The sequence below is a fragment of the Macrobrachium nipponense genome, chromosome 38 (assembly GCF_015104395.2).
Source record: "Macrobrachium nipponense isolate FS-2020 chromosome 38, ASM1510439v2, whole genome shotgun sequence".
In the NCBI taxonomy this organism is placed as follows: domain Eukaryota; kingdom Metazoa; phylum Arthropoda; class Malacostraca; order Decapoda; family Palaemonidae; genus Macrobrachium; species Macrobrachium nipponense.
Window position 1 is genome coordinate 22,215,857 of NC_061098.1, and position 7,893 is coordinate 22,223,749.

Consider the following 7,893-nt stretch of genomic DNA (forward strand, 5'->3'; position numbering starts at 1 on the left):
ACAGGAAGGTCAGCAGGTTCACTAACCCTGACTTTTGTTACTGATTAATTGCGTACATACGAATCATCCGTCTTCCTTACGGAATTAGACATGTACTGATTAATTGCGGACATACGAATCATACGTCTTCCTTACGGAATAGACAAAGTCTCACTCCTTACATGACAAATCTCAACAAAGAAGCAAGACCCATACCCTCGTACATACCAAGTGCGAATCTACCGAAGCTTTCGGTAGCCACACCCTACCTTTGCAGACAACCCCGTCTGAAACTAGCCTAACTAGATTCAGATATTTTATGCAAAAATGAATCAAATTCAAATCAATTTAAGATAGCGTATGTCTAGCCACAAATCCAAGTGAATAAATCAAAAGACAATTAGGATACTTAGCGGCAATGAAGTTTCCAAAATCCTAAGACGGAGGTACTGAAAACAGGTGTTTTCAGCACCGGCGACAGAAAAATTATGAATAGAAAATGGGAATGATTCCTGATACCCGCCTCCCAGCGGCGGGAATGGGTACTAACCACCTGACTCCCACTGCGTGTGTCGTAAGTGTTTAAATTTCTGTCGGATTCGGAAAAATACAGCTATATATATCATCTGACAGGTAAGTTCATGAACAAAAACACAATATAAAACAAAGCATACGACGATGAAGCGGGCAGAGAGCGATGACGAACACGTCCTTCACACCCGCGGCCGAAAGCAAAAGTGATTTGTTTACCTTTACCTCCCAGTCGCGCGCCGCGCGACTGTCGGACAAGCAGTTAACTACCGTTCTCCCCTTGTTCGAAGCTTACGACCGTTCCAGCTGCCGCTAGCTACTTCCTATTGTTAAAGGACCGATGGTTTGTATTACGTATCGGAACAACTTTCAATCCATGCTCTGTAGTTAAATTCCTCTGTAGTTACCACAATGCATGACATCTCCCTTCTGCTTGTATATATATACCCATTAGACTCTCCTCCCAGTCCCTTGGCATTCCTCCCTCTTCCCATATAGCTGTTAATAAATCCAGCATCCATTTCTCCCACTTTGTACCTAATAGAGTAATTTGATAATTTCAATTTAAAACTCCAATGGACCCGGTGCTTTACCATTCTTCATTTTACTTAATGCTCTCTTCACTTGTCTATCCCGTATCTCCATCACTGGTCCTCCCACCCTCTGTGCTTCCCCCATCTCCTCTCTCTTCTTCTTCTTCCCAGCTTTATCCCTACTCAGGTCCATACTCCCTTCTCCTTCATATCATCTCTAATGAAATCTCTCCACCTGGTCTTAGGTTTTGCTCTCCTTCGTGTTCCATCCACCTCCACATCCATCACTTCTCTTGCCATGTCATCTGATATGTAGCCGAGGTGGAATAAAGTCAGAGACCATGCTTGAACCCAGTGACACTAGTCTTTTTTCAACCACCTTGGAGAGCGGACATTTGCTTTGCTCTCCTCCTCCCAAGCCAGTTTTTTACCTAAGCCCATGATTTCTTCCTCTTTGCTGGATCGGGTCTGATGCTGAGTGCTGCACTGCAAGAACATTCAAACGTGATGCATTCAACTACACAGGGTGCTCATGGCAAGCCACATGAGGCACCAAAATATTGGCAGATGGTGGCGCCAAAGGAGCAGGAGGATGAGTCGTTGTATGGGGTGAGAAGAAAAAGTGAATTTAACGAAAACGATGAACCATCCAACACTGGAGAACACTCCGAAGGCCAGTCTAACACTGATCGCTTCGAAGAGTAGTCCTCAGTACTAAGCGCATGATCGGAAGTAAGACACTTTGGTGTCAACACAAGCTCAGAGCGCTTGACTTGCACTGTGAGCTCGGCTCCCCCCGTGCACCCTGGGTCTATCATACATACAGAGCTGGCTGGACGCTCAATAAACACTTAGTGCTTAACACCTGGGCGATCAATAAACACTTAGTGCTTGACACCTATCACCGAGCGCTCATCTACCACTGAACGCTTACCACAATCACATACTGAATGGTCAACTGTAGGCTCTACTACCAAGCGTTTGGTGCTAGCTGGCCACCTGAAGCCAGCAGAGCGCTTGGAAACATACACTTCACTCTCCTCTCCCCTGAGCACACAGCTGTCACTGCACAATCACTCACTGGGTGCTCGGAACACTTAATAACCAAACGCTTGGGCACAAAATATTCGGGAGACGTTGGAAAGCTTTTCTGCTCCCAGAAACTACATGAAGGTTGCAGACTATGGTCCAGATCTCTAGCACACTGACAGCAAGGGGGGAGCATGTTCAGGAGCTCAGGTCTTTTCAATGGCCTGGGAAACTCAGAAAAATTTCAACTTCCCCTTCTGCTCGAGTTGGAATCAGAGCCACAGGATGGTAAGGCATGCACCTCCACTTGGACGCCTTTCCAGTGGCTGTCCCCAGAGTCCTGGGAATGCACAGGCTCGGTTGAGGGTGCAACTACCAGTAGGCAAACCACCCCATCCTCCCTTGGATGTTTGGTTTGCCTCCTTCCAGGGTTAGGGGAGTCTGGCAGGGACCTAAATTTAGGAGCATTGGTGGGACAAGTAGTCACCCCCTTTAGTACTACCAAATCAAAAAAGGTACTTCACCAAACGTCAGCAAACTGTGCAATCAACCGGTAAAACAAAAGAGCTACTTAAAAACCTTTGTTTAGTCGATGAGCAGCAGGAACAAATTGAGCTACTGAGCCGTGTTGTATCTATTCTTCGCCAAAAGTGAGCAAGGTAAGTTACCTACACTAAAATGATATTGTTATTTTACAATAAAGTTTTGTACATACTTACCTGGCAGATATATACTTAGCTTACGTCTCTGACGTCACGACAGAATTCAAAACTCGCGGCAAATGCGACAGGTAGGTCAGGTGATCTACCCCACCCGCCGCTGGGTGGCAGGTGTCTGAACCAATCCCCCTTTCCAGTCATAATTTTTCTTCCACCTGTCTCCTGAGGGGAGGCTGGGAGGGCCATCAATCGTATATATCTGCCAGGTAAGTATGTACAAAACTTTATTGTAAAATAACAATATCATTTTTGTACATGAACTTTCCTGCCAGATATATACTTAGCTGATTGACACCCTTGGTGGAAAAAAGACAGAGGTAACAAGGAAAAAGGGGAAACAACATCTGTTGTAGGATACTAACAACCTTGGTTCTTACCTGATAAGGCTGAAGACTCATAGTTACTGTCTATTAGTCTGCAAAGCCTGAAGAGCTACAGCGAGGGCGTGGACCTACAGCTGAAAAGGACTCTTTGGGTCTACCGAAGGGATTTGATATACCACTTACTCAGTAGAATCCAAGTCGGATCATGTCAATGGGGATTCGCCCTCTTAAATGACAGAGCCTGACCACTACCAATGCAGGGAGCTCTAGCACGAACAGATCACCTAACCATTCTAAATGTTAGCAATACGAATAGAAGAGGATGCCTACCCGCATCCTCTTTCAAACAACCATAAAAACACAACACAACAATAGGGGAAAAAATTTACAAAGGATATGCTTCAGCTCCCTGCCCCAGCACCGAATCCGCCGATACATACGGCCTAACGCGAAGCATTCTTTCGTAAGTAATCTTTGACGTCTCTAAGGTAGTGGTTCGTGAATACTGAATTGCATCTCCAGAATGTTGCTTTCATCAGATTCTGGAGTGACATATTCTTGTTGAAAGCAAGGACGTCGCATGGCTCTTACCTCGTGAGCCTTGACTTTCAAAAGCTTGAAGTGATCCTCACCGCAAGCCAAATGTGCTTCCTTCACGAGGCTTCTAATAAAGAAGGACAAAGCATTTTTAGACAATGGTCTACTGGGATCCTTAACAGAGCACCAAAGTCTGTCCTTAATGCCCTTAAGAGACTTCTTCCTCTGGAGGTAGTATCTTAAAGTCCTCACAGGGCAAAGAGTTCTTTCTGGCTCTTCCCCTACCAGGGGAGCTAAGCCTGGAACCTCAAAAACTCCTTGGCCAAGGATTTGAGGGTTCTCGTTCTTAGCTAGAAAAGAAGGAAGGAAGGAACAAATCACGGAATCTCCTTTGAAAACCTACCCTTCCTTCTAGAGCATGAAGCTCACTAACTCTTTTGGCAGATGCTAAAGCCAAAAGAAACAGAGCCTTCTTCGTAAGATCCTTGAAAGAAGATGACTGGGGAGGTTCGAACTTCGAGGACCTCAGGAAACGAAGAACCACGTCCAGGTTCCAGCTCGGAATTTGAGACGAGGGTTTCTTGCAAGTTTCAAAAGATCTTAGCAGATCATGTAGATCTTTGTTGTTGGAGATATCTAAATTCTGTGCCTAAACACAGCTGCTAACATGCTCCGATATCCTTTGATGGTCGAAACTGCAAGACCACATTTTTCCCTGAGAAAAACCAGGAAATCTGCGATTTGGGTCACAGAGGTACTGGAAGAGGAAAGCTCTGGTTTCTGCACCAACGGCGAAAAGAAGTCCCACTTCGACTGGTAGACACTAAGGGTAGAGGGCCTTCTAGCTGATGCGATAGCCTTCGCTGCCTTAGCTGAAAACCCCTTCGCTCTGACAAGACTTTTGACAGTCGAAAGCCAGTCAGATTGAGAGCGGGGAGGTTTCTGTGATACCTGTCGAAGTGGGGTTGTCTGAGCAGATCTACTCTTTGTGGAAGAGCTCTTGGAAAGTCCACTAGCCATTCCAGTACCTCTGTGAACCAATCTGGGCCGGCCAGAATGGAGCTACCAGTGTCATCCTTGTCGCTTCCGAGGCCGCAAACTTTCTGAGTGTTTGACTCAGAATCTTGAATGGAGGAAAAGCATAGACGTCCAGACCTCGCCAGTTCTAGGAGGAAAGCATCGACTGACACTGCTCCTGGGTCCGAGATCGGGGAGCAGTAGAGGTCTATTCTCTTGTTCTTTGCTGTCGCAAAAAGGTCGATATGAGGTCTGCCCCCATAACCTCCACAGGTCCTGGCAAACTTCTGAGTGCAGAGTCCACTCCGAGGGGAGCACTTGATTCCTCCTGCTCAGGAGATCGGCTCTGACATTCCCTCTCCCTGTACGAACCTGGTGAGAGAACAATCTTCCTTGCCTGAGACCACAACAGCAAGTCCTTCGCTGTTTCGTACAGGGAGAAAGAGTGTGTCCCCCCTGCTTCTTATGTAAGCAAAGGCTGTGGTGTTGTCCGAGTTGACCTGAACTATAGCATTTCGGACGTGGGGCTCGAAGGCTTTTAACGCCAACCACACTGCCATCAACTCTTTGTTGTTGATGTGCCAGGACACCTGTTCCCCCTCCCAGGTGCCTGACATTTCTCTTTGTTGACCTAGGGTCGCACCCCAACCCGTCTCCGACGCGTCGGAAAACAATACTTGGTTCGGGTTTGGCATGTACAGAGACAGACCTTCTGCAAATCGGAGAGGATCTGTCCACCACAGAAGGCCTCCTTGATTCCTTTTGATATCCTGAAGGAGAATTCCAGGTCTAGAGAGAGGACACCTCCAGTTCCGGTAAAGGAAGAATTGGAGAGGTCTGAGATGCAACCTTCCTAGAGAAACGAATTGCTCCAGCGAGGAAAGTGTCCCAACAGACTCATCCACTCCCTCGCTGTGCATGCATCTTTCTCTAGGAAGGTCGTTAGTTTCTCTTGGCAACGAGCAATTCTCTGGTGACGGATATTGGCCCGAAAATCGGAGAAACATCCGAATCCCCAGATATATCAGCTCTTGACTGGGGATTAATTGTGACTTCTGGAAGTTCACCAGAAGCCCCAACGAACTTGCTAAAGTCAGTGTCTTTTGTAGGTCCTCCAGACATCTTTCTGTGAGCTTGCTCTGATCAGCAATCGTCTAGATAGAGAGACAGCCTCACTCCCTCCAAATGTAGCCACTGCGCTACATTCTTCATTAAACCCGTGAAAACTTGAGGGGCTGTCGAAAGGCCGAAGCACAAGGCCCTGAATTGGAAGATCTTCCCTCCCATCATGAATCTTAGAAAACTCCGTGAAGAAGGATGGATAGGCACATGGAAGTAAGCGTCCTGAAGATCTAGGGACACCATCCAGTCCCCTGGACGAAGAGCGCCAACACTGAAGAAGTTGTCTCCATGGCGAAACTTCCTTTTTTCTACGAAGACATTCAGGGCGCTTACATCCAGAACCGGTCTCCATCCTCCTGAGCTCTTGGGAACTAGGAACAGTCTGTTGTAAAAACCCGCAGAATGAGGATCTTTCACTAGTTCTATCGCCTCCTTCTCCAGCATAAGATCTACTGCTAGAGAGAGGGCTTGATTCATGATGGGGTCCTTGTACTTGGCTACCAACTCCCTCGGAGTCGTCGTCAACGGAGGTCTTGATAAGAAGGGAATGAGGTAGCCTTTGCGGACAATCGAGAGTGACCAGTTGTCCGCCCCTTTCTGGGCCCAGACGTCGGCAAACTTCAGAAGTCTGGCACCCACTGATGTCTGGAGGACTTGAATCTACTTCTTCCCTCTGATGGATCTAGAGAAGGTCTTCCCTCGTTTAGTGGGTCTAGATCCTCTAGAGGAAGAAGCTCTGGCAGGAGGGACTCCTCGAAAGGGCTCTGCCTAACTGGAGTCTCTCTCTTGGTTTTAGCTTGGAAAGAAGAGTGAGGCTTCCTGGTAGACTGGGCTAGCATGTCCTGTGTAGCCTTAGCTGAAAGGGCACAAGAAACATCCTGAACGATCTTCTTAGGGAAGAGTTGAGGAGAGAGCTGAGAATACAGGAGAGAGGCTCTCTGAGCATGCGATACTGATTTCGTCAGGAAACGAACAGTACACAGATCTCTTCTTGATCACTCCCGCTCCGAAAAGTGAAGCTATTTCACTCGATCCATCCCTCACTGCCTTGTCCATACACGTGAGAACATGATAAGATCCTCAGGAGAATGGAATCCGGGGTCTGCGTCTTCTTGGCCAAAACGCCCAAAGACCAGTCTAGGAAGTTAAACACCCTCCCCAGGACTCGGAACATTCCCTTCAACAGGTGGTCAAGCTCATTCATCCCCATGTCGTCTTAGCAGACATGAGGGCAGAGCGTCGAGAGGAATCCACCAGTGAAGAGAAGTCCGAGTCTGCCGAGGATGGAAGAACGAGGCCCAAGGGTCTCCCGATTCATACCAGAATCCTAGTTTCCCAGTAAGCTTAGAAGGAGGGAAAGAGAACACCGTCTTCCCTTTCTCTTCCTTCGAAAGAAGCCACTCACCAAAACCTCTAAGCGCCTTCTTCATGGAGATTGCAGGCTTCATCCTGACACAGGATGGAAACCTTCGAAGTTTTCGAAGTCGAAAATAACGAAAGAGGCGAGGGCGGGGCGACAGGAGAAAGGGCGTCTCCAATTCCTGAAGCAACAGGTCCGTCAACCGCTTGTATGAAGAAAACGGAGGAATCCTTAGGAATTTCTTCTTCGAGGGATCCTGTTCTTCTTCCGCCGAAGATCCTTCACGATCCTTACGATGAAAGGCTGTCTGTCCTCAGCCGAGAGTCCATCCTTGGAAGAATGTCTGGAGAAACTCTGACATCTAACCGGGGAAGTTATAAACTTCCGTTGAGCTTCTGCCTGAAAAACTCCTTCTTGTCAGGATGAGGGCGCATTCTAGGCTCTTGGCGCCTAACGAACGCAGGGCGAAAATCTGGCGAAGAGCGCCTATCAGGCGAAGAGCGCCTATTAGGCGAAGAGCGCCTATTAGGCGAAGAGCGCCTATTAGGCGAAAAGCGTCTATCAGGCTCCTGGCGCCTGTCTAAAGGAGAGCGGCTGCCTGGCGAAGAGCGCCTGTCCTGCGGGGGGAAGCGATTATCAGGCTCTTGGCGCCTGCTGCGAGGAGAGCGAATCTCTGGCGACGAGCGCCTACAGGCGAGAAGCGTCTGACAGATTCCCTGCGCCTAACTCGAGGACTGAGCGAA